General features: G+C 43.2%; 1 long non-coding RNA gene across 3 annotated transcripts in view; it reads left to right on the forward strand.

Moving 5' to 3' along the window:
• LOC308584470 overlaps positions 1-26,515 on the forward strand; it is a 479,498-nt gene that overhangs the window by 436,892 nt on the left and 16,091 nt on the right. For all 3 annotated transcript variants that reach the window (XR_014006807.1, XR_014006808.1, XR_014006809.1), the window contains one exon: positions 16,715-16,763. This is a non-coding gene — a long non-coding RNA (uncharacterized lncRNA). The remainder of the gene's footprint in view (positions 1-16,714; positions 16,764-26,515) is intronic.

Consider the following 26,515-nt stretch of genomic DNA (forward strand, 5'->3'; position numbering starts at 1 on the left):
ACATGCAGAAGAAGAAATGTTGGAGGGTATGCAGTAGTTTGAGAAGCATCTAAAGCTGAATTTCTGCACCCTTTTACCTGGGAGAAAAGCCCTAAGAGGAACAAAATTATCCATTGGATTTTGATAAAACAGAGTCTTGGATACATTCGTGATCACATTACTAAAAATGTGAGAGCATTTTTGTGGTTGTGTTTGTAGACCACGGCCACATCATCAGTACAGGTCAAACAGTCACCTTTTGGGAATCAAGGAGGTCCGTGCCTTTGGCATGCCTACAGAGAACTATTTCATTTTTATTGCTGGTCTTTTTAAAGAGCAATATTCTCCCGGTGTGTAAAACCAGTGAGTTGACAGAAGGTTCTTTGTGAGATGCCCTCATGAGGCTCTTCTGGTGGTCTGGATGGCCTTCACTAGGGAGCAGGCCTTTCGTGTGGTAGGCCCTGCCCTTTGGAGCTGCCGACCAGTAGAGGTTTGGCAGGAACCATCTGTGCCTTCTTTCAGATGTCTTCAGAGAACCGTACTGTTTAGACAGACCTTCACAATATGAATTTCTCTTTTTCGCCAACCAGTATCTCCTGATATTTTTTACCAATGTTTTAGATTGGGTTTTATGGATATTTAGGGTCTGAATTTATTTTATTTTATTATGTTGTAAGCTCCCTTGATTAAGCGTGGGATATAATTTTTTTTAATAAATAAGGTACTCCTGAGGACAAATCACACATGCTCTGAAACAACCAGAAGTTGTGGGAGGAGGTGTTGAAACCCATCCCAAAACCAGAACTGTCTGTGCCAGCTGCTATTTGCGTTAATGGGCATTAAAGGGGCAAGTGGTGAATTAATTTACTGAGTAATCCAAAGGGGTGTGTGGAAAGATCCCATGGCAGAGAAAGCACCACTTCCAATGCAGGAATCTTTTGCCCAACATGGGGTTCAACCCCAGTATGTGAGGAAGTACCATATTTTTCGCTCTATAAGACGCACCTGGCCATAAGATGAACCTAGTTTTAGAGGAGGAGAACAAGAAAGAAAATATTCTCTCCCTCTGTGCTCAGCGCCTCTCCAGCAAAGTGGGAGGAGAAATGGAAGGGGCTCCGTTCCCCCTCCCGCTTTGCTGGAGGGGTGCTGTGCAGCTTTCCCTCTATGCGCAGCGCCTCTCCACGGCTTCAGGGATAGCCGTGTCAAGCCTCTTCAGGGGAGGGGGAGCGTTCCTCCCATTGCCCTGAAGAGGCTTCGTGAGGCTATCCCTGAAGCCAGGAGAGCAAGAGGGATCGGTGCGCACAGATCCTGGCTTCAGCGATAGCTGCACAGCCTGCATTTGCTCCATAAGACGCACACACATTTCGCCTTACTTTTTAGCAGGGGGAAAATGCATATTATAGAGCAAAAATTACAGTACTTTCTTTTGTCTATCCTGAGTCTTCCAAATTTTAGTTCCATCAGATGTCCATGAATTCATGTGTCTCACCTCTGCCCCTTTAAGACTGAAGTGAGATCAGGGACTTAAAAGGGAAGCAGGGGAGTCTTGCAAAGGGTTCTCCATGCTTCCTCTCCCTTCCTTTTTCAGTCCCTGAGATCAGGAACTTAAAAGGGAAGTGGAAGAAGGCTTGCAAAACCCTTTGCCAGTCTCCCCGCTTCCCCTTTAAAATGGGAGCACAAGGGAATCTGTCAGGTGAGCAACCCAACCCACCTGGCAAATTTGACTCATGAGGTACATCCAGATAAAGATGTAGCCCTGGGATCTGCAAAGGCTCCCCACCCATGCTCTTCTGAGACAGGAAGGCTTCTTATACTCCTTCCTGCCAAGAAGGAGCCCATTGCCAGCATGGGCAAAGTCAATCCGGAATGTTATTCACTGAGAACCTGTGGTGGCATGCCTCATGGGGCCACAACCAGCAGTTTCTGAAGAAGAGAAGAGTTTGGATTTGATATCCCACTTTATCACTACCTGAAGGAGTCTCAAAGTGGCTAACATTCTCCTTTCCCTTCCTCCCCCACAACAAACACTCTGTGAGGTGAGTGGGGCTGAGAGACTTCAGAGAAGTGTGACTGGCCCAAGGTCACCCAGCAGCTGCATGTGGAGGAGCAGGGAAGCGAACCCAGTTCACCAGATTACGAGTCTACCGCTCTTAACCACTACACCACACTGGCTTTCTGGGTTTTATCCTTGTGCTAAGCCAAAATGGATGGGGGTGGAGCACTCATTTTAACTAGCGATCCGTTGTACTCCTGCTCACATTCCCTGTGCTCTGTTAAAGGCAAGTTGTTTCACTCATAGCATTCTAACGCAAGGCTGGAAATGTATTCATTAATCCAAGGCTCATGCTTGGCTTGTAATTTCATGCTGAACGTCTGCACAAGTTCAACACATAGTACTTATCCCATGGTAACTGGGGTTTTCCCCAGACTGTCCCTATTTATGCATAAATGAATCAGTACATATAATAGACTGTGACATGTAGGTGACCCACCACATAAGATGCCTCAGTTAGGTACAGAATTAAACATGAGCTACTTCTCCAGTTTGCTGCATGTCAGACAATATACAACAGTATTATGTTAAGATTCTCTCCCCTCCCCTCCCCTCTCCTCCCCTCCCCTCTCCTTGCTTTTCTTTGCTTTTATATATATTTTCCTAGTCTTCTCTCTCTCTCTCTCTCTCTCTCTCTCTCTCTCTCTCTCTCTCTCTCTCTCTCGTCCCCTCCCTCCCTCTCCTACCCCCCCAATAAAATAACACTGTGAAGAGATTTAAACTCACTTGTCTGCCTAAAGCATGTTATAAACTATATCTTAAAGGTAGCACATGAGTTTAAAGTGCATTTTAGAAATTCTCTGACAGCTTTCTGGAAACCCAGCTAAACATAAGGGACCAAATATTGACTCAAGGCATAAAATGACAATAAAAATCTATGTCAGATGGAGCTGCCAAAGGGAGGCACAGAATCCTCGGCTCCTCATATTCGTAGTGCCATCAGAGCAGGGCTGTGGGGTGGACGTTTAGGGCCCCACTCAGCAGAATGGGGAAGAGATCCCAAATATAGGAGGAAAACCTGTGGCTCTCCATTGCTAAACCACAAGTCACATCATAACTGACTATTGGTCATGCTGGCTGGGGCTGATGGGAGTTGGGCTGCAGCAGTATCTGGAAGTCCACCAAGTCCCCATTTCTGAAGTGAGTGAAGTCATACCCAATGCTATCAGAAGAAGTCCACCACTGCCAATAAAGCCATTATGTCCAGAATCTAGAATTGCACTACTGGATCAGCGCTGAATTTAGAGGGGCGTGCAGTTGGTTCCCTTGCACAGGGTGCCGAGTCGAGGGGACACAAAAAGATGATCCATAATGGAGAAGATCCATTTGAGGGCACCAAATTTTGGCCTCACTTAGGGTGCCATGTTACTTTTTTTAAAAAAAACAAAGTCTGCCCCTTCCTGTAGAATCCCTGCAGTGGAATGGTGTTTTGCAAGAACATCTACAGAATCAATGTAGGAGGATGTGTTCACATAGAAACAAGAGGCTGTAGCCCAAATTTCACTCCAAGCAGACCCTCTGAAATTACCACACCTAAGTTAGTCATATCCAGTGGATCTAAGTGTCCACAACCCAATATTTGTGAGCTGGCTGCTCCATCTAAGCAACCAACTTAGGTTAGTCATATGCAGAGAAGACCCAATGGCCATACATGCACTTCATTTTTTTTAAGAATGATATTTATTGAAAAAAGAATTTATTTTTTTAAAATTACAAAGAAAAAAGACAAAAACAGGAAAATAAAAAAATAAAACCATCATTTTCAAATTCTCTGCTTTCACTACCTTCTTTCCATGACCTCCTCCTCCTCCCATCTCTTGTATCTTAATTAATAATTATCACAGCAAATCCTTTCCTGCCATACATGCACTTCAGCACTCAACTTCCTTTGTTTAGCAGAAGGGTCTGAAGGAGGTTTCTAAGCATGTTTGTGGCTAGAAGGCTCCTTGAAACGAGGAGCCATAGTCACGTAGCGGGTTCCTGTTCATGGGTAGGCTTCTAACCCTGCACAACCAAATGACCTTGGGAACCACTCTGCCCCCCTTTAAAACCTTCCCACTCAGAATAGTGAGGTCAGGGACTGAACCAGCACACAGAGGGATGTTGGAGGCAAGGCTTTGATGTGTAGCTCCGAAGCCCCTACTTGTGTTCCGGTTCTCCATTGAAGCTTAATCCCTGAACAGGGCTTCCCATCCTTTCTGGTATGGTGCAAATTGCCCTACAATATTAAGGCAGCCTCCAGTGCAGCAGCACCAGCACCAGCTGCTGTATTTGCAGAGAAGCCAAGACCACCATCAATGCACAAAGACATGTAAGCTGAGGTTTTGCTCACCAAAATGAAAGTGTGTGTTGACTTGTGTAAACAGGTCAGGGCGGGAGAGAGCTGGTGTGTTAGAGTTGGCCTTTTGACTCTATAGTTTCTTGAATTATTTAGGCTCCGTTGGGATGGCCTGCCCCTATCACACAGGCTCTGGTGTTGCTTTTTGCCAGTTCATAATGAAAACATAGAAACATATTGATAAAAGCAGCTATGGCATCCTGTTTCATATACACGCTTGGGGGAAGATGGAGAGATCAAGAGGGAAAGATGGAGGAGAAGGCCAAAGAAAAACCCAGATGCTGAGACACGAGACCACCCCAAGACTCAATTCACATAATTTTATACCCTCTGCCTGCACACACACTACCAACTTAGAACACAGTTAGGACATTCTTTTTCTCGATTCAGGCTGAAGCTGGTTTTGGAGGAAATGCAATAAAATGCAGTATGTCGTAAGGAATGGCAGGGTAGATCTGGATCATGGCTGATGTCATGAATTCACTGCACTGGGAGCACACTGGATGTAAATGTAAGTGTGTACACATCCCATGTTTCCACAAGACCATTTACAGAGATTGTACTGCACATTGCCAGATTTATGGTGGTGTAATGAGAGAGGGATGCGGGTGGCACTTTGGTGTAAACCACTGTGCCTTGGGCTTGCCAATCGGAAGGTCGGTGGTTCAAATCCCAATGACGGGGTGAGATCCCGTTGCTCGGTCCCTGCTCCTGCCAACCTAGCAGTTTGAAAGCCCTTCAAAGTCAAGTAGATAAATAGGTACCACTCTGGTAGGAAGGTAAACAGCATTTCTGTGCGCTGCTCTGGTTTCGCCAGAAGCAGCTTAGTCATGCTGGCCACATGACCCGGAAAAACTGTCTGTGGACAAACGTCGGCTTCTTCGGCCAATAAAGCGAGATGAGCGCCGCAACCCCAGAGTCGTTTGTGACTGGACTTAACTGTCAGCTGTCCTTTACCTTTTTTAATGAGAGAGAAGAAACACATCCAATATGTGAGCCCGGTAATTTTTTTTTATTTTTTTGCACTCAAACCAAGGGAGCGTGGGTGCAGAAATAGCCATCCCTGTTAAGCGTGATCAACAGAAAACACACCATAGATCTTTTTAACAAAACAAGCTGTTGCTATTCACTTCTTCAGAACAAGAAAGAAAAAGAAAAAAGAAATCCCTAGCTAGTCTGGCACCAGTATCACTGCTGGATACCAAGAAACAGAAGAGCGAGGTTTTGCTATTTGTTACCTCTGGCCTCACTGTCATTGTATGTGATTTTACAGCCTGAACAAAGGGCTAAGCTGTAATTATATGCCCTGCCCTGAATACGGTTTGGTATGTAGCTGCATCATTTGGGGGGATGTGGGGGGGGGGGTGACACCAGCTAATCACTTGTTATTTGACACCTTCCTGAGCTGGCTCTCTCTTTGCTCAAGAGATGGAAAGTTAAAAAGGCCCCTTTAGCTGCTTTGGGGAAAGCTTTCCATTTTTCAGATTACCCAACTGCACTGGCTGGCAAGTGAAGACGTAAGGGCCAAATCAAGCTGCCAAGGTCAACTAAGAGGAATAGGAAGATTCACCTTCAGCAGGTGACAACATGGAAACAATGGGGAGTCACTGGCTCCTTTCCAGTGGACCATTCAGCTGCCATTCTTTTGGATTAGCTCCTGAGTCCTTTGGGTCACTTGAATTCCATTCCTTACCTCAACTAGGCATTTATTTGGAAAGAAAAATGGGTGGGTGAGAGAGAAGTACAAAATTTCCTGGAAGCCATTCCCTTTACCCAAAGTGAATTACGTTGTTGTTGTTGTTGTTGTTGTTGTTGTTGTTGTTGTTGTTGTTGTTGTTGTTGTTACTTTTTACAAAACTTCCATAATGTTATAATGCCACTGATATATTAGTGATGATCATGGGTGAGATGTGGACCTCTGGAATGTCTTTCCCATGCTGTCTCTCCTGTGTTGGATTTTGGTGATGGGATGAACAGGGGAAGGGTCTTGGGTCTACAGGTGTCTACATAACAGCCCCTGTCTGAATTATGGCAAAGGAGACTATATGGCTTATTAATCCATTAGATGAGAGCCCTGCTATATGATGCATCTCAAGACCCTGACGTCCTTTCTCTTGCCACGATTTATCACCTTCCAAGCAAACGTCAAATATGCCTACCTACCTGGGAAGCCAGGCGATGAAGAATGCGTGGTGAATTGACGTTTGAAAGGTTAACAATGGGAGGCTTTCCAATGGGAAAGATGCTGCAGCCATACAGGAAGTGCTTACATAGCGAATGCCACTGACAGTGATGAGAGGCATATAATGTCACTTCAAGATGAGAGGCCACTGAGTCAGAAAGAGCCCTGCACACAGATCCCTAGGCACCACTTAACAGCCTCGATGTTCCTAACTGAAAGATGACTATATAAAAGGCCAAATGCTGCATACGTTGACAAATTGTTTCTTTCTCTCCCCAAGAGACCTGTGTGTTTTGACAAAGCCTCTGCCAATTAGCTGCCATTTCTTTCCCTGGGAAAGAAATCATAATTATGATATTGCTAGAAGCCAAAACAATTAAAACATTATATATAAACACCCACTGGAGGAAAGTGAACAGGGATTTCAGTGAAGTTAGCAGCTATTCTAGCAGTGACTATGAATTTTATATCATCTATCTATTTATCTATCTCTCATCTGTTGCAGACCCTCCAAGTGTCCCTATTTTCCAGGGATAATCCCAGATTTACAGAAGCTGTCCCAGTTTCTGTTTTGATTCCAGAATGTCCCTCTTTTCCTTAGAATGTCCCTACTTCATTAGAGAAGTGTTGCGGAGTATGGTGGGACGTCCCTATTTTCATTGAAGAAATGTTGGAGACAACATCTCTATTTTCATTGGAGAAATGTTGGAGGCTATGCAATATCTATATCTATCTATTTATCATCTATCATCTATCCATATCTATCTATCTATCATCTATCTATCTATCATCTATCTATCTATCTATCATCTATCTATCTATCTATCTATCTATCTATCTATCTATTTATCTATCATCATCTATTATCTATCATATCTATCTATCTATCTATCTATCTATCTATCATCATCATCATCATCATCTGTCTATCATCTCTATCTATCATCTCTATCATCTATCTATATCTATCTATCTATCTATCTATCTATCTATCATCATCATCATTATCTATCTATCTATCTATCTATCTATCTATCTAACTATCTAACTATCTATCATCTATCATCTGTCTATCATCTCTATCTATCTATCTATCTATCTATCTATCTATCATCTATCTATCTATCTCTATCGTCTATCAATCTATATCTATCATCTATCTATCATCTATCTATCTATCATCTATCTATCTATCTATCTATCTATCTATCTATCTACCTATCATCTATCTATCTATCTATCTATCTATCTATCTATCTATCTATCATCTATCATCTATATATCTATCTATATCTATCATCTATCTATCTATTCCACTTGGAGGCTATTTCTTCTTTTAGTTCTGCTGTGGCCTTTTGCTTAGTGAACCACACAACTGTGACATTAAGTTGAGCAGCAGCAAAGCACAAACACCTGATAAACAAATAGAAGTCCATTGTTGCCAACATGAAGTGCTGGGACTGAATTTCCATTTTGCGAGGCAATATGTTTCCCTAAATGGCTTGATTGTGTCTCAGCTTAGAGTTTCTTCTTCCCTCCTGTCAGCATTTGTCTTGCTCAAGAACACAGAAAGTATTGAGACAGACATAATGAGATGCAGTTGACTGAGAGCTAGCAGGCTCCCTCTTCTAATGTATAGGCTCCTTTGCATTACCACCAGCCGTACATACAAGACTGGAGCTATGGGCGGCGGTGGCGGGGTTTGTGCGTTAGCATCTCAACCCTTGGAATTTCTGACCACTGCAGGCTTTTCCCTTTTATGTCCCTTCCATAAGCTGTTTCACTTGGCTGCACCTGTGAAATGCATGGATTGTGGCTTCCAAGTTCTTTGTCATGGTTTCTTTTGTAACTACATCTGGCGGTATAAATTGTAAAACTTTGTGTGTGCGTGTGCTATTTCAGAAAATGTGTTATTTTTCTCCTTTTGAAGTTGGCACCTTGCAGAAAAGTTGTGCATAGGATTTTCCCCTATGCTGATTGGCTGAGGCATTTCTGAATGCTAACATATTAAGCCGCGGATTGCTTGAGGAAAAAGAAAAGCCATCACTATTATAATTTACTGCTCTTTATGTGGTAGGGTTGAGTCAACCATTTTAAGTAAGCAAAGAATCTGAAATGGGTTTCAGTGTCTCAAAGTGAGTAAGAATGTTGCATAAATAACTGAAGATATAAAATGTTAAAATGTTTCTTTTACTCTTCAGGATAGGGATCAATAAACCACATATTAGCTCAATGATTTTTGGACCTAAATTTGGCTTTCTTTTATTATTCCAAAAAGGAAAAGATCATGCATATTTAGTACCTGCAGCAGAATCTATGCTTTCAGAGATTGTGTGTGGTCTCGAGCTGTGATGTGTACTGAAACCATTTTAAATAGGTCTGTGCCAGGAATACCAGGACCAAGTCAGCACTAATATTAAACAGTATTCCTGACCACCTGCACTTGACAAAGCACACATCATAAACATGAGAAGCAAATGAAGCAGAATGAGGGAGGGAGAAGGAGGGATCCCAGACTGACTTTCCTGCAAACATGTTTATGTTCAAGAAAAATGCAAATCTCTTTCAAGGGTGCTTGAAAGAGATTGCCCCACTGTGGCTATTTGCGACTGTATCATTATTATTTATGAAATTTGTATACCTCTCCCCCTTACATCTGTAGATCTTAGGGTTGCTCACAACATATTAAATTGCCCCACTAAGTAAGCATAGTGGAAAAAAGTGGGAAAGCACAGAAAATGACCACACTTAGCCGGTAAGAGAGATTCATACATGGAAAGGCAGCCTTCTGTGGGCAAATACAGTGGTACCTTGGGTTAAGAACTTAATTCGTTCTGGAGGTCCGTTCTTAACCTGAAACTGTTCTTAACCTGAGGTACCACTTTAGCTAATGGGGCCTCCCGCTGTCGCCGACGCACGATTTCTGTTCTCATCCTGAAGCAAAGTTCTTAACCTGAGGTACTATTTCTGGGTTAGCGGAGTCTGTAACCTGAAGGGTCTGTAACCCGAGGTACCACTGTACGTGAATGCAAATGCATTTCTACATATCTGCATCACCATCTACAATGCAGTGAGCATCCAGACATCTTGGGGTGGATGCACTTTCAAGAAGAATGTGGATGCACATCCGCAACCGGTTCTTATGCATGACTAAAGCTGGATTGAGGCAATAAGCTTTGGCTTTTGAGTATGTAAGGCTTTTCAAGAAAGCTGACACACTATTTGCCTCAGGTACCAGTTTTGATGGAAGACTGCTGGCTTTCTGCTTGAGCAGCACTAAATATCTCAGAGAGTATAGAAGCCCCACAACCAGAATCTTCTCCAGGTGCTTGTTTGTGTTGTATGAGAGGAAGAGGAGGAAGGGGAAAGGAGGAAATTGTTAGTAGAGATATGGAATAAGGGGGAAGTGAGCCTGGGATTAGGGGGAAAGAGAGGCCAAATGGTAACTTAAGGATGGTGGTGGCAGCAGCAGACCCTCCAAGTGTCTCTATTTTCCAGGGACAGTCTAGGATTTACAGAAACCATCACGGTTTCTGATTTGATCCCAGAATGTCCTGCTTTTCTGCTTAGGACATCCCCATTTTCATCGAAGAAGTGTTGGAGAGTATGGAATTATGTGACCCCCTGAGCCAAGGAGATAAGTAACTAGACAACCTTTAGAAGACACATGGGCAGCCCTGCATAGGGATTTTTTTTAATGTTTAATTTTTTATTATGCTTTCACATATGTCGGAAGCTGTCCAGAGTGGATGGGGCCACCAAGTCAGATGAGTAGGGTAATAATAATAATAATGGAACAGGATGTCCCTGTTTTCATCGGAGAAATGTTGGAGGGTATGCAGCAGTGGCAGCACAATAAGTGGGAGGAGAGCTGGAAGTTGGCTTAAGAAATCCGCCTGAGGTTGGGAGGGGAGGAGCTGGTGGCCACGGCAGTGTACAGTGTACTGGAGAATGTTAGGGAGTTGGCCACGTGGCTATTTATTTCTTTAAGTTCCTTTCCATTTCCACCCCACCTTTCTTCCATCTTGAAGGCTGCACATGTGAAGTCCCCAGGTGGTTTCCTACCTAGGCATACTCCTCCTTGATTCAGCACTGCTTTTCATCTTATGTAGACATTTCCATTAGGGCTGTTAAATTATGCTGGGTAACATTCCATCCTTATGTGGTATAGCCGTTTGCAGAATTAATGAGGTCTGAGGACTTGCTCTCCTTAAAGCCATGACTGCCTGCCAAGGAAGTGTCGCCTTTTCATTTTCTGAGGCAGGTCGTCTCCTCTAACATGTTCAACTGCCCTTCCCAGCGTGCCATTCTTACAGACATGTCATTGCCCAAATTGTAAGGGATTATTATTGAAGGCATTAATGGATGTTAGCTGACTAAATGAAGACTTGGATTCCAATGTTGCTTATATTTTCAGGTTTTGCAATTCAAAAACAATGACTCCTAACATGTGCCAAATTCCACAGGCCTGCCCAATAATTCAGTTCATCCAAGAAAAATAGAATATAAGTCTACCGACATAAAAAGTAATGGACCCAGCCTTCAAAGTGAAGGGGAGAAAAATATTGGGCAAACACAAGGCATTCAAAGGTCAAGCCGATTCCTCATCAAATAAGTTGCACCTATGATAAATCAAAGTAGCTAAACAGTGAAATATAAAAACCAGCAGATTTACTAATTCTACCCCTTCAGCTCCCATAAAATCAAAACCACAAATCAAAAACAAAAACAACAAACTGGAGAAATGAGAAGCAAAAAGACGAAAAACCTTTCTTGCTGACAAAATCTTTCCTATGAACTCCTACCCCTGCTCCATTATGGGAGTCACTTGCAAGTATTTGGAAACAGAGTAAGTTTGCAAATGCAACAACAGCAAATACGCCATGTAGAGTTGCTTTAACCCACCCCACCCCACCCCCAAGCTCATACTTTTCCAGTGGCAACCCTAATAAGTGGCTTATGTTGCCAGCTTACTTTTACAGCTAAGCTAACAGAAGCATGCAACTCTTTCAGGGCAGGCATTGGTCTCTCTCTGCCTGTCTCTCTGCTGCCACTGAGAACACCAGGGTCTGCCTTTAAAAGAGTCTGCACTAGAAACTGGTTAGTGCTGTCTCACATGTTTATTTGAACAATAGCCCTGAGCTAGATGGACAGCTAGATCTAGCACTGGCAGTTTCCCATGTGCCTATATTGGGATGCGGGTGGTGCTGTGGTCTAAACCACTGAGCCTCTTCTGATCAGAAGGTCAGTGGTTCGAATCCCTGCGATGGGTTGAGCTCCTGTTACTCTGTCCCAGCTTCTGCCAACCTAGCAGTTCAAATGCATGCCAGTGCAAGTCGATAAATAGGTACCGCTGTGGCAGGAAGATAAAGAGAGTTTCTGTGCACTCTGACTTCTGTCCCAGTTCCGTTGCACCAGAAGCGATTTAGTCATGCTGGCCACATGACCCGGAAACCTGGCTCCCTCAGCCTGAAAAGTGAGATGAGTGCCGCAACCCCATAGTTGCCTTTGCCTGGACTTAACTGTCCAGGGAACCTTTACCTTTTACCTATGTGCCTATATACTGCCTGTCCTTATATATGTTTGGACCAGTGATATAAACTCCAAAGGGTAGGTTGAACTCCTGACTGTTGCCTATTCTGCACCCTTCTCTACCCATTTAGCACATTTGTTTCAGTGAGCTACATGTAAGGATAGGGGAGAAATTCTATTCAGTTTTGCATTCAAAAGTGAATCCACCTTATTCACAGTAGGAGAACCGAAACGTAACCATCCTTTGAAATTCACACTTTGCCGAATTTTTGCAAATCTGTTCTCCAGCCAAGTAATGTGTCCAAAAATACATACAACAAGGTAAAGGCTGAATAAAAATATATACAGTAGTGAACATAACAAAAAAACAGAAACACATCACGCTTGGGATAATATCAATATTAGGAGAAACTTGCTTTGAAAAAATGTGTATATTTGGAGAAATTCACACTAAATTCTGATGAATTGTCATGAGGACTTAAAATAATTCACAAACTTATAAGAAAATGTGGAGAACTGAAGTGAAGGTTGCAAAAATGAGAAACTGAGAGAAATCAAAATTGGCTAATATGCCCATCCTTAGCTATACATCATCTTTTCTATCCTGCAGCCAGGGAAGGAGATTATTTATCTATTTATTTAATATATTGACAAGAAAAATGACGAGAAGAAAGGATTGGCAAGGCACCAAAACAAGAGTGTTTCCCCTTGATATACTATACTTACCAGTTCTATTTGTGTCGAAATGAAGACTTTCAACTGATGTGGTTGGCCTCAAAAGAGCCACTTTGATCTTCATTAGGAATCTGGTTGGGAGTAGGAAAAACAAATTATCTTCAGAGACAGGGCATAAAAACCATCAGCCTTAAAAAAAAAAAAAGATAGAGGAACACGAAGCATGGCAAAGAGGTCTTGGTTTGTTATAGCAAGTTTGTTGGATATTGCCCAGTGTTTTCTTGTAGTGTTGAGGTTTCAGTTTGGAAAAAAGTGAATAATCTATAGAAAGCATAATCTAAGAGCATAAGAAGAGCCTGCTGGATCAGGCCAGTGGTCCATCTCATCCAGAATCCTTTTCTCACAGTGACCAATGAGTTGCTTATGGAAAACAAGCAAGCAAAACCCTAACACAACAGCACTTGTGATTTCCAGCAACTGAAATTCAATAACTCACTCCCTTTGATATTGCTGGTATCCACTGATAGGCTTATCCTCCATGACTTTGTACAATCCTCTTTGAAAGCCATCCAAATTGGTGGCTATCATTGCTTCCTGTGGGAGTTTGACTATGACTATGAGAAGAAGCACTTTTCTCTGTCCTCAATCTTTCAGCAATCAGCTTTCCTTAGATGCCCACAAATTCCAGTGTTAGAGAGAGAGAGAGAGAGAACCTTTCTCTACCCATGTACTCCATACTGCTCATAATTTTATAAATTTCTATTTACACAGGCTTAGAAATATATGGCCCATGAAGCACCTTTATAGTTCACAGTGGTTCTTAAGAGTATTTAGCAACAAACTTTCCAAAGTTAAAAAAGAAGTTCAGTAATGTTTTTAAGAGGCCTGTAAGGTTGTAACCAATTTTATTCTCCTCGTATTGCAGATTTGGCTGGCTGGGGTAAGATTTGAACTTCCCAACACACTGCAGTTGGCCTTATACCCTTTTAGCCTTCAAGTAAGTGAGCTTAGCATTGGGTCTTAGAATATTAGGAAATAGAATGTCAACCCCAGTGCCTCCTCCCATGATATGTCTAATAAGGTTGGCCACATGTCCTGCTTAACAAAAGACACTACTCTATTTGAAGCAGCATCAGTACTCTATTTGAAAGAGCCCTTTGTCTGAAGGGCTGTCCAGTCCAAATCCAATATTAAAATGGCCTCGGCCCAATATACCTGAAGGAGCATCTCCAGCCCCATTGTTTAGCCTGAACATTGAGGTCCGTCTCCAAGGGCCTTCTGGCTGTTCCCTCACTGCAAGAAGTGAAGTTTCAGGGAACCGGACAGAGAGCCTTCTCAACAGTGGAGCCCTCCCTGTGGAACACCCTCCCATCAGATGTCAAGGAGATAAAGAACTACACAGGTTTTAGAAGACACCTGAAGGCAGCTCTGTATCGGGAAGTTTTTTTAAGTGTGACTTTTTAAATTTATTTTTATATGTGCTGAGGAGTGGCTGGGGAAACCCAGCCGGATGGGTATAAATAATAAAATAATTCATTATCATCATCATCATCATCATCATCATCATCATCATCATCATCATTAAAGTAACCATAAGAAGAGAGAGCAGAGACTGAAAAGTCTGCCATCAACAGCTAGGTCATCTCGTCACTCACTGTCTGCTTAAACCATAGTAATTCTCACGAAATTCGCACCGATACATATATTGTCACATGTTAATTCTATGCAAATCTGTGTCCTTTTTTGGGGAGGGGGTACCTTTTTATGAAGCATAAGTGGCCGCTCCATTTTCAATATATATTTTTCCTATCCAGAGGATGTCAAAGCCTTCTTTGGGAGCTTTATTTGTGCCATTACCAGGCAACTAATTTTGCCTGTGAAGGAGGGGGAGATGGCATTTCCTTCAAGTGTGCTTATACTGGTGTCAGCCATCTTCTTTGTGCTTAAAAAGCTGATTGCAATCATGAGGTTTATGGGGGCCGCCATTGTGTGCTTCGTTCTCCTGCCCCTATTCACTGCTTGCATGCTTCCGAAGTGTTCCAGGAAAATTCCTGTTGGACATTTTCCTCCCCAATCATTCCCCTCCTTCCTTTTGCTGATCTGTGGAATACACACACACACACACACACACACACACACACACACACACACACACTTCGAAAGGGGAATGAAAGCCTCTCTAATGGCGGTGCAATTGAGAGATTCTGATTGTGCCACTCAGTTGCCAAGGTAACGGACTTGTGGATATCTAGGTTTATTCCTTCATTACTGGAAATGCCATTTACTGTTGATACCCCCCCCCCCTTGATGTGAATGTGTCACTAAAGGGACGGAATAAAGCAGCTTTCTAAAAACACGTCCTATAAGAAGATTTCTGCATATCTGAAGCACAGCCAGAGAACTGAGGCTTTTTGATAATGCACGTTAGACCATTGTAACGATTGGCAGCCTTGAGAAGCCTTATAATTAATATAATATACACATTTTAAGTGCAGCGGGGTATTTCAGAGATGATGTGTAAAGCAATTCAACTCTTCTGAATAGAGTTGACTTTGGCTTTTGCCCACGGAGAGCTTTTTAGTGTGGTGGTTGACAATATGTATAGCTTAGACCTTTCCAATGACTTTTGGCTTTTCAGTTCTGTTGTGAATGTAGACAGTCAATTAACAATGAAGAAGTCCCCGTGTTTTACCTCGTCCACCAGATGGTGCCCTGACAATGGGGCTGTTACCAAGAGCCATCAAGGCATCAGCACAGAGCTTTACAAAAACATACATGCATACACACAATAAGGAATTTGGGAGAACCAGCCAAAGTGGATGCAAAATATAGCCATAGATAAATCTTAAGGAGCAGGTGTACGCCTCGCCAAAAGCCGCTGTTGCTTTTCACATTGTGGAAGAACCCTTTGCTCAGATTTATGATTCTGAGGTATGTAATAAAGAGAATGTCATCAGGATTTGAGGTGTTTGTGTGTGTTGGGGTGGCATTTGAAGTTCCTGAGTCAAAACCATTGGGTGGCTATCCCTGACATATATTATTGGGAGACTTATTACCTTTCTGAGATGATGAAGAGATAACTCAGCTCTGCTGCAGAAGGAAATGACAGGCTTTAAAGTTATGCAAAGCCTTTGGAGTGATGGTGCCCAGGGTAGCAACTGGGGACCCATAAGTTTCAACGTAAAGAGAAGTGCTGTCCCAGAGCTCATTAGGTTGCTCAAAGTTCAGGGCCAGCTTGTCATGATCTCTCCCTGGTGCTATCACTCCATGCCATACTAGCTCCTTTCTCTTCTTGGGAACTTACATGGAGCCTTTGGTGATGGGAGAATTTTTGAGGGACTTTCATCCTCCCCTGGCTCATGGGGAGCTGAGGAGGCATTCAGGTTCCATCATCGTGAAGTCATCTGCAAAGCAACAGGAACCAGGCTTCAGAATGGATTCAGTGATATGTGTTCCTTTCCATTTTGTGGAGGAAATAACGTGTTAGTCTGTTCTAAGTTGAAATGGTGGGTGGGAGGGAGGGTCTCCCTTCGCAGCATTTCATTGGAACAAATGGTAAACAAGCTTAACAGGGCTTTGCAATTTAGTTTCCTACCCAGTCTGTCCTGCTGTGTGTGGGGGGCGGGGGGGGTGATATTTACAATGCAGTCAAACCAACAATGCATGTTTGCTAGATAGGCACATGATAGGTGCTGAAGCTCAGAGTTTCCCTGTAAGTTTGCTAGAGAAAACTCTATGAGACACTCCCACTGTGCCCTGATAGGGGAAGGGCATAGCCATCTCCTTACCTGGCTTATTCTTCAACAAGTATTATTTTGTTCCACTTTTTAAGAAAGTTTGCCCATAAATTATTTGTTGATTATGATTTAGCTAGTTTTTTTTGTTTTTGTTTCAAATAATTTTTCTTAAAGATTTTCCTTGTTTACAAAAGCACATGCATTGTCTCTTTCTTCAGGTTGTGTATTCCACAAATCAGTTACATTTGTCTTCAAGAAGTATTCTAAGTAAGTAAACATTCTTTTCACCTTTTACAAGATTGTTTCTGTGACCATTGTTTTAAGGGGGAGAAAGGGGGAAAATACCAAGAGAATTCAGTCTGCCCTAAAGCATCCTAGATTACTTAAACTAAAAGGCTAAAACTAGCCTATCTAAGCTTCCTTTTAAGCTGTACAAATGTGAGGAAGGACGGGCAATATATATTAAATATATCCTTTCTTAGCACCTATACACATCCCAACAATGCGGGGCCTTCTGTGCTGCTCTATGTTCTATACCACTAGGGACACGGGTGGTGCTGTGGGTTAAACCACAGAGCCTAGGACTTTCTGATCAGAAGGTCGGCGGTTCAAATCCCTGCGATGGGGTCAGCTCCTGTTGCTCGGTCCCTGCTCCTGCCAACTTAGCAGTTTGAAAGCACGTCAAAGTACAAGTAAATAGGTACCTTTCCGGCGGGAAGGTAAACGGTGTTTCCGTGCATTGCTCTGGTTCACCAGAAGTGGCTTAGTCATGCTGGCCACATGACCCGGAAGCTGTACACCAGCTCCCTTGACCAATAAAGCGAGATGAGCGCCGCAACCCCAGAGTCGTTTGCGACTGGACCTAATGGTCAGGGGTCCCTTTACCTATGTTCTATACCACAGCTTTACCTACCCGCTCCCTCATTTTTGATAGACTTTTGTTGTACAGTGGTACCTTGGGTTACATATGCTTCAGGTTACATACGCTTCAGTTTACAGAATCCGCTAACCCAGAAATAGTGCTTCAGGTTAAGAACTTTGCTTCAGGATGAGAACAGAAATCGTGCTCCGGTGGCGCAGCAGCAGCAGGAGGCCCCATTAGCTAAAGTGGTGCTTCATGTTAGGAACAGTTTCAGGTTAAGAACGGACCTCCGGAACAAATTAAGTACTTAACCCAAGGTACCACTGTACAAATAAATTTGTAGCCACTTTTCTTTTTTAATTCCATTGCCAAGAAATCCACAACCTTTTTCAAGCATGGCCAAGGACTTGCAGCAAACCCAGTCAGATTTCTTGCCCTAAACCAAAGACCATTCATGCACACGCACACGCACACACACACACACACACACACACACTCCATATTAAAAAATGCTTTTGAAAACCCCCACCACTTCGAAATGGTTTTGCCACATGGTATGGGAGGCTGCTGCCTGAGAAACACGAGCCCAAAGCTCCTGGAGATGCAGAACTACTTGCATGGTTCTTTGTATCTGTGTCTCCGTTGGATTAAAATATTTTTGTAGAAGGCAAGGCGATAAGCAGAAAGAGAAGGTGAAAGAAAATGAAAGTTCTCGTTGTTGTTCAGAACAAACCCCAGAAGATGTATGCGAAGTTTATTACCAAGTCACTGTTGTATGTGCAGTTCGTTGAGTATTTTCAGGCAGCAAACAAACAAAATATATGTGGAAGAAATATTTAGCTTGTTACCAGGCTAACTTCCTAATAGCTTCTGCTTAGCAAGGGTGACCACAACAAACAGAAGTCACAAAACAACTGTGCCCACTTGAAAGGAGCCAGAAGGAATGAGGTTTCTGAAAAAGATTACTGTTTCCGTGAGACAAATCAAAACACACTGGAGTCTCTGGAATGGGAGCTGAGAAAAGAAATCTGAATCACTATTATTACTAGTACAGGACTGAACACGAGGAAGAATCTTAACAGCTCCCACTAAACCAAATATACCAAGTACTAGGACTGAGATCAGCTAATAAAAGTCTAGGGCCAAGCAAGAGGGTTGAAGACTTCAACCTGTCAAAAAAAGGGCAGGTGTAAAGTTAAAAAAAAAGTCTGATTGGACAAAAACTTATTTATGGTCAAGTGTCTTGAAGTGGTTGAATGTAGAGACCCCCAACATTTAGATTTTTAGAGAGATGGACTGTTGTGAAGTTTCTAGGTACTTTTCAGGAGATTTGTGTTAGCCATCTTTATTCAAATTTGCATTTTTTTGGGGGGGGGGGAACCTTTGAAAATTCATATTCCAGCACAAGTGTTATACAGTGGTGCCTCGCAAGACGAAAAGAATCCGTTCTGTGATTCTCTTCGTCTAGCGGTTTTTTCGTCTTGCGAAGCAAGCCCATTGAAGGATTAGCGGATTAGCGCTATTAGCGGCTTTTAGCGGCTTATCTGATCAGATCAGCTGATAAGCGGCTTAGCGGCTTAGAAAAAGGGGGGAGGGAAAAAAACAGCAGGAACTCGCAATACATTGTCATCTTGCGAAGCAAGCCCATAGGAGATTCGTTTTGCGAAGCACCTCCAAAATGGAAAACCCTTTCGTCTAGCGAGTTTTCCGTCTTGCGAGGCATTCGTCTTGCGGGGCACCACTGTATTTTGGTAGAAAGATATCAGACATTATTGCCTGAACGTGTGATTGGAGGGTCAGGGAGCTCTGCCATCAGGATGCTCTGTCACACTGGCTCAACCCCAGATCATGAGGTCCTGGAGTGGGGCTCCAGTCAAGCTAGTTTGTTGATATTTTATATAAGCTACATTGGCTAAAAGGGACCTTGAACACTTGTTTCCCATCCCATTATTCTACCCTTTAGTTCAGGGGTAGGGAACCTTTGGCCTGCCACAGATCCCAATTTGACTAATGAGGCTGTTTTCCACAAGCCACAGCCACCTGCTCCACCATGTGATGTCAAATATGAGACAGGTAGAGAAGCGTGGTAGTCTATGGGTTGTGTCCATTCCCTACACAATAAGCCAGAAATGGAGAGTAGATGCCCAAGCACACTGACTCAGGCAATAGACTGTGAAACTGCATTTTGAAAAAACACAGAAGTCTTATAAATAAGTTGGGAACATGATGGAGAATCATTCACACCAGATAGCTTTTTGACAGCTATGTATTGCACACTCCTTGCTTACTGTAATAACCTTTGCAGCTGTTGGAGGGTTCATAAAACCCTTTCTGTGAGCACCTATGAATTTCTCTGAACAGCATTTTTATTTTACTTTTAACCATGGGAAAAATAAAAAATAATAATAACATGGTACGTATAGCTTTAAAAAAATGGATCGGAGTAATTTTGCTTCTCAAAAAAAAGACAGAAGAAGGGACAAGTAACACGAAGATTTATGGATGTGTTGGGCATGTTTCTGACAAAAGACCCAAAAAACAATTTATGATAAGGGAAGATAATATGATGGTAATTTTTTTGATAGGTATGGCGGAGCATATGCTCTTAGAAAACTCAAGGGACCTGAATCAGTTTTTTTGAATAAACCTGGCAAAAGGAACATTATTGGTTTTTACTTATTTACCCTTTTTGAGGGGGGGGGGATCAGACAGAATCATAGAATCATAGAGTTGGAATAGACCACAAGGGCCATCGAGTCCAACCCCCTGCCAAGCAGGAAACACCATCAGAGCACTCCTGACATATGGTTGTCAAGCCTCTGCTTAAAGACCTCCAAAGCCTTTATATAGTCGCCTTAAGACCTGTGAGTACAGGGCAGTATACAAATTTAATAAAAATAAAAATAATAAAGTCTTTCCTTTCCCTGCCTGGAATCACCAGGGATTGAACCTCTAGGCAAAGCACATGGTCTCTTCCTGGAAAAAACCCCCCCTCTCTCTTCTGAACAGGAACATAATTAGACATTTCTGTTTTGGGGGGCATATTTAAATATCCTCACATAAATCCTTACTTTAAAAAAAGAAGACAATTGCAATTTTACATGTATAGAGCAATGCACTTTGGTTCTGTCTCACACACAGATTTGAACAAACTGTTTGTGTGGAGAAAGATGGAGGCAGCAAAGCCTGGTCATTGCCAAGCAGTAAACACGGCATGGCATGGCCAATTCTCTTCACAGAAAGTTAAAAGCAGAAACAACTTTCCTCTCAAAGCTCCTGCTGTGCCCTGGGCAGCTGCACCTGTTGTTCTCCTTCGCTTCTTGAAACCAAGCAGGATTTTCTTTGTGGAACTCTGTAAGACCAGCCTTACAACTACAAACTTGTGAGCAGTATGAATTAGACCTGTGGGAGAATGGGCTTCAAGCTAAATTCAGGATAGCAGCCATCGTTTGTGTTTTTTTAAAAATAATAAATAGCTTTCTTAAAAACTGGACTTTGCACCTCTTGGCTCACACAATATTAAATACAGCACACTGAGTAAGAACAGCTGGAATTAAGGCCTTATTCCCTGAGGCATCTTAAGAACTTAGGGACATTTTATACTGTCTCCTGATGAAACAAAGCACTTAGGGCACATTCTTCAATGTCTCTACTTGCAGTGGCTCCTTTAGAAGTCAATGGGGCTATTAATTGTGCTTCTAATTCTCTCACTTTTATTCATGGGGCCATCCAGGTGATTTAAATAGAAAATACGGAAAATCAATGCCATTTGAGCAGTCTGCGACTGCAGGAGCTGTTCCCCAGAGGTTTGTGCATATGTGAGCAGGGAGGGACAACACTGCCAGGAAGGGGGATAAATCAACCAGTCTTATATTAATTGTTTTAAAAGTTGATGGGAAGGGAAGAACTGACAAATGGAAACTGTCATTAATGAAATGAATTTGGGGAAGGGCCAGCGCGCAACAGCACAGTGTCTGCCTTGCATGCAGATGCTCCCAAGTTCAGTCCCACCATCTTCAGGTAGGGCTGGGATAGGCCCTTGTCTGATACCCTGGAGAACCACTGGCGGTCAGTGTAGACCAGTAGTTCCCAATTAGGGGTCCGGGGACACCTGGGGGTTCGTGGAACACACTCAGGGGGTCTGCAGTCCCATCCCTTGCCTCATCCCAACTAACTGTTTTGTGAATTTTGCATGGTAATATCACAAATTTTATGGTCTTTTAAAAAATAGTATACCTAAAATCATTTGCTTTTTAGGGGCTACCCTGCATTTTGTTCAAATAATTGCTTTGCAGAGGTAACTACTATAGAGTTATCAAAATTGTCAAAAGTAGTAGAAGAAGAAGAGTTTGGATTTGATATCCTGCTTTATCACTACCCTAAGGAGTCTCAAAGCGGCTAACATTCTCCTTTCCCTTCCTCCCCCACAACAAACACTCTGTGAGGTGAGTGGGGCTGAGAGACTTCAGAGAAGTGTGACTGGCCCAAGGTCACCCAGCAGCTGCAGGTGGAGGAGCGGAGACGCGAACCCAGTTCCCCAGATCATGAGTCTACCGCTCTTAACCACTACACCACACTGGGGATCCTTAGCTTGGCTTTTGAAAAATAGGGGGTCCTCAATAACTAGCTAATTGGGAACCACTGGTGTAGACAATACTCCACTAGATGGGCCAATTGTCTGACTGAGGGCTTGTCCACATTTCTGCTTGTTCGATGCCTAGAAAGCCCAAGCAGTTTTCCACTTGACAAGTGATTTCTGTGCATGGGTTTGAGCAATTTTACCTTTGCCTTACTACTTTCCTCTGGAAAACTCGCTCTTTGGTGCTAAATCAGAACAACAATCCACAGAAAACCCAATTGCCCTTTGTTCCAATTCAGCACTAAAGATCAGTTTTACCCAGAGGGGAAGTGGCGAGGTAAAGGTGTGTGTGAATAATGCCTTCCATATTAGGCAGCTTCCTGTCTTCCTATGCACTTGTGAGGTGGGGAGAGTGACTGAGGGATAATTCCAGAAAGTCAAACAATAGATAATCAAAGAATAATATTAATGGAGGGAAGGAATATTAATATTAATATTAATGGAGGGAAGGAAAGGTGGTTAGACTTTTAAAGAGCAGCCTTTAAAGAGCAGCCTATCCCACCACACTTAATTAGGTGGAACTTTTTCAAATTACTTAATTGCCATCCCAGAAAATACAACACCGGCTAAATTTTTGCACTTCCGAGCTGTTACAAATATAGTGGTACAGCCGTGGGTCATAGCAAGCAGTTGGCAGTTCTATTAGTAGGTACCTGGAAGTAATATAGTTCCTGCCCTAGTTTCAAGAGTATTCTGGTGCTAAATTTGGATTTGGCAGGGCAGGGGAGGATGAATCTACTGGGAAGTATTTGTGGCTAAGACACAGATATCCCTGTGGTACTGGGCTTGGCTTTCTGTTCCTCTACTTGGGCGAACGGTTAACCTCCTGGTTTGTTTAAACAAGTTTATAGTTAATATAAAATGACCCTGAAAAAGAAGCCATGAAGAACTTCCTTTTGCCACCCTGCAAAAGGGCACCACAGACATAATCCTCCATAGAAACTAAACAGGGCACTGCTGCCCTTTCTGGTAGCTGCTCAGTGGCAGCTATTCACTATGACAATGCAACAGGTGCAAGTTTTCATGGAGTGAAACCTACTCAGCGAACGCTCAACATGGCACCCATGTTAGGGTTACCAAACATCCAGAATTTCCCGGACATAGTCAGTATTCAGCCCTTGTAAATAGCTTCTGGGCGGAAATTGCTGAAATGTTTGGGTGTATGGCAGCTCATGTTGGTACAGTCATACCTCACGTTACGTTTTCAGGTTGTGTCCCGCGGCGATCCGGAAGTACTGGAAAGGGCTACTTCTGGGTTTCACTGCTTGCGCATGTGCAGACATGCAAAATGACGTCAAGAACATATACAGATGCAGCGAATAGCAACATGCACGTGCGCAGACCCAGGTTGCATTCTTTTCAGGTTGCGAACGGGCCTCCAGAATGGATCCCGTTCACAACCAGAGGTACCACTGCATAGCTGTCAAGCGTCCCTTATTTGGCGGGACAGTCCCTTATCCCAGCGCCATGTCCCGCTGCTGTCCCTTATTGATGATGTCCCTTAAATTTCCCGGGTTTCAAAGGAAGCAGCTTCTCTCCCTCCCTCCCTGCCAGCCAGAGAGGAAGGAGGCTCCAACTGTGTTGCTTGGCTACGTTGCTCACCCAATAAGGAGTCTAAGAACGACTAGGGGGTGGAGCTTGCATGCCTTGTGCCGATCAAATCGGCTGCGTTGCCTGGGGACTCACCTTTGCTCAGCGCTTCCCAGCAGAGAGGTGACGGTGGTTTTCCTTGCTGCATCCCCTTTGCCGGGTTGCTGCACTGTGGGAACCACGGCTTGAGGCTTCGTTTGGCTGCTGGCTGGGCTTTCTGTCTTTGGCTCGGAGGGGCTCAGAAGTTGAACATACCTGCGTTCGGAAAATCCCTTATTTTGGCTGCTGATCCCTTATTTTTGAGGCTGCTGGTCCCTTATTTTCAAATCTGTAAGTTGACAGCTATGTACCACTGTAGTGTACATTTGGGCGATTTTCAATAAAAAAAGCTCAAAAGCTCTTCTTCTTTTCTTTTTTTTAGATTTTGCAAAAAAAACCAAACCACACAGACACACACACACACACACACACACACACAAAGCTTTTCAGTAAAGTAACTCTTCTTGCCTCAAAGAAATGTAATGGGTTGCCATTTGGAGCTCAGAATGAAAGGCAGTGAGTTCCAACACCCTCTGCAGTTAGAATGAGCTCTTGTGCGTACCCATGTGAACCAGACTCCCTCTGAAAAATTCATGCAAAAACAATGCCCCCCCCCGGCCCCGCTAGCAGTGTAATCATAGGGGTTTTTCAATCAGTCAATGAATAGTTAATGGGTTTGTTTCCTAGTTTATGAGCCTTGAAATGGGTTTCAATTAGTTTAGCTGCATGGGGGAGGGGCTTGCAGCATGGCCTCACACATTTCTCCTCAGAAGTAAGCCCCATCAAACACAACCAGACCAACTCTGAGGAAAGTGTGTCTAGGACTGCACCCTTACCTGTGTTAAGCTTTGTTTTCCTCCATTCAGAATAATTCTTTCCTGAAGTGATTTCATTAGTTGAAAATGGAGCAAGTTAGTGACTTTCTTGTGTCTGGTCGTTGTTATTTAAATGACATGACATTTGATCCTCCCTTATCCGGGAGTAATTGCTCCAGTTTAGTAGCTTTGTGTTATCTGCTACACTTTGGGGAAGAGCAGGCAAAGGGGAAGTAGCAGCAAAGCAAGCACACAAATCCTTTTATTTATGTGCGGGATTTGTTCGTGAACTTACTGCCCCCAAATAAAACGAGGGCAGAGCCCTCAAACACCCATGCAGAAGTTGGAAAGTCGCAAGGAACGCTATGATTTTCAATAATGGCCTGCCAACCCCATCATTGCTTTAATGCGTCGTGATAATTAAAAGCTAGCAGTTTTCTCCCTATTCCCACAATCCTTTGCAATCTGAGCATACTTGTCCTGAGACAAGTACAGTTCTGCCTTCCCTACTTCATTCCCAGTTTCCTAGGCAATTATATATTTAATAATACTAATGACGGCGGCGACTATGGTGTGCCATATATTTCAGACATCTAAACACACACATGCCAGATCCACCCAAGGGAAATAAATCACATTTTCACAGGCATTTTCCATCAGCATACTGTTCTGTCACTGGCGGTATCTCTGTCACAGCCACAGCCCTCGGTTAGAATTTTGTTAGGCCGGGGGAAACTCCAGCTGACACCTTCCGAAATACAGCTGACACTCTGCATATGCTAATCATCTCTGCGAATGGAAAAACAAAGCCATTGTACTTGACACAGAACGGTTACAAGAGCTTTGGGTAGACAGCTGACGGCCCTGACCAGCCTTGAACCTTAGAAACTTGCCGGGAATTCTTCTGGATCCATTTCGTAAGCTCACAGAAGCTTCTGGCATACTTTTTTTGCTCGAGGCACCAAGCTGCTGCTTGCTAGCAGCCAAAGGTAAATGGCCAAGACAGCGCTCCATCTTATGGGGTTGAATACAGTGGTACCTTGGCTCTCAAATGCCTTGGCTCCTGAACAAATCGGCTCCTGAACGATCAAAACCTGGAAGTGAGTGTTCTGGTTTCCGAACGATTTTCAGAAACCGAATGTCTGGCGCGATTTCTGCGGCTTCCGATAGGCTGCAGGACACTCCTGCAGCCAATCGGAAGCTGCGCCTTGGTTTTTGAACAGTTCCAGGAGTCAAAAGTTTAAATATTTTCAATCACATATTTGTATCAGGGGGGGGGGGTCCTCATTTTATCATCACAACAGTCCTGTGAGGGAAGTGGCCAAAATAAATCTTCCAGTTAGTTTACGGCTGGTAAACTAACTGGAAGTATCTTTTTTTATAATATACTGAAATGCTTAATCTTAAAAAGGACAGAGGCAGAAAGAATATTTTTTTAAAAAGAAATAAAGGAAGGAAGAAAAAGGGGGAGAAGAGGAAAAGAGATAGAAGAATGAAGAAAAATAAAAAGACTTCCGGTTTTCTGTCCTGCAGCTAAGTATTGTATCCACTCATTAACATCCAACTGTTCTATCTTCTATAAGCCAGTATTTTTTCAGTCTTCAAATCCCAATATTACAAGTTCTTTTCTCTATCATGCTTGGATATTATCATAGGCTACTGCCAGACAGAAGGCCCCTTCCTTTCTGTAAACGTGGGAGTACTATGCAATACTTATGGGAATCAGGTTGTGCCATGGCCAAATCCCCAATACCTCACATCTCCCTGCCCCTATAATGTCTTTGCATTGATAGTGGACTTCTGAAGATGGGGACTTCTATGCAGGTAGGCTTCCTTGGAACCTGGAACCCCGATCAATTCTATTCTATAGGTCTCCTTTCTTCAGAAACACATGCTCAAAATGCAGGCATCATGGATGGGGCTGAGGAGAGATGTGTGACACTGTGGTGGAGCCAACAGTGCAGCTCTGCTTCTCATTAGCCTTGTGGAGTCCCTCCATGTGTCCAAAGTATGAAGGCTCTCTGGAAGCCAGCCAGGGTGCTTCAGTGAGATCAATTACTCTGAAGCCTCATGA

This window comes from Podarcis bocagei, assembly GCF_964188305.1.
Source record: "Podarcis bocagei genome assembly, chromosome: 3".
NCBI classification, from domain to species: domain Eukaryota; kingdom Metazoa; phylum Chordata; class Lepidosauria; order Squamata; family Lacertidae; genus Podarcis; species Podarcis bocagei.